General features: G+C 48.3%; 1 non-coding gene across 1 annotated transcript; it reads right to left on the bottom strand.

Moving 5' to 3' along the window:
* Positions 1-741: 741 nt before the first annotated feature.
* trnae-cuc lies at positions 742-813 on the bottom strand. Its single transcript has one exon. It is a non-coding gene; the product is annotated as a tRNA-Glu (tRNA).
* Positions 814-1384: the final 571 nt, after the last annotated feature.

Below are 1384 nucleotides of genomic sequence, written 5' to 3'. Positions count from 1 at the left end.
CGAAGATTCACGCCACTCTATTTACTCCATCCAAGAATTCCTGAACACCAAAGACACTAAGATAAAAGAGGATGGAATAATGATGTCCTTTGACATAACAGCCCTGTTTACATCTATTAACATCAACGTGGCCAAAGAAAACTGAAGACACGACTCAAAGAACCAAAGACACAAACACAGCACCAACTTCATCAGCAAAGATAGCACTATCCAGCTCGTGGAACTGTGCCTTACCACCCACTTCATATTCAGTAACAAGCCCTCCAAACAAATCAACGAAATACCCATGAAACCACCAGTATCAGGATTCCGAGCAGAAGCAATAATGCAGAGATTCGAACAAACAGCCCTTCCAACGATCCAACCCAAACTTTGGGACCGCTACAGCGATGACACTTTTGTCATCAAAAAATGAAACAAATTAGAGGAAACCTACAACACCATCAACAATATCCTCGCTGACATAAAATTCACAAAAGAGGAGAAGAACAACAAAGTGCCATTTCAAGATGTCACAGTAGAGCGAACAGTCAATGGTAAATTCAAAACAGCGTCTACAGGAAAACAACTCACACGAACCAAGAACTTAACTACAGAAGCAATCATCCCTCCACATACAAACAAATCTGAATCAGGACACTATTTCAACGAGCCACTGCACATTGCAGGACCCAGGAACTAGTATAAATAATTGCACAGCGCATTTAAGAAGAATGGGCAGCCTGCACCCCAGGAAATGGCTTCCCTGACCGGGAATCGAACCCGGGCAACGGCGGTGAGAGCGCCGAATCCTAACCACTAGACCACCAGGGAGATGCGGATGCATGCTGTCAGCTCTACTAAAAATTCTTTCCCTGCCCGGAAATCGAACCTAGGCCACGGTCGTCAGCAAGCTTTCACCTGTGCATCCAACAATGTCATTTCTTGTATCCATTGCTCCCGATGCGGTCTCCTCGACATTGGGGAGGCTGGACACTCCTCGCAGTGTCAAGTCACAGCGCTTGAGGGAATATTTCCAGGACACCCGCAACAATCAACCCCATCGCTCTATGGCCCAACATTTCAACACCTCCCTCCCACTCTGCCGAGGACATGCAGGTCCTGGGCCTCCTCCATCGCCGCTCCCTCCCCACCCGATGCCTGGAGGAAGAACGCCCCATCTTCCGTCTCGGATAAATTCAAACCCAGGCCGTCAATGTGGACTTCACCAGTTTCCTCATTTCCCCTCCCCCACCTTACTTCAGTTCCAAACTTCCAGCACAGTGCTATCCTCATGACCTGTCCTACCTGCCAATCTCCCTTCCCACCTATCCGCTCCACCCTCCTCTCTGACATGTCACCTCCATCCCCACCCCCATTCACCTATTGTACTCTTTGCTACCTT

This window comes from Chiloscyllium plagiosum, unplaced genomic scaffold, assembly GCF_004010195.1.
Source record: "Chiloscyllium plagiosum isolate BGI_BamShark_2017 unplaced genomic scaffold, ASM401019v2 scaf_6595, whole genome shotgun sequence".
In the NCBI taxonomy this organism is placed as follows: Eukaryota; Metazoa; Chordata; class Chondrichthyes; order Orectolobiformes; family Hemiscylliidae; genus Chiloscyllium; species Chiloscyllium plagiosum.
Note: the sequence above shows the minus strand (reverse complement) of the source record. Positions and strands in the feature narration are given on the sequence as shown.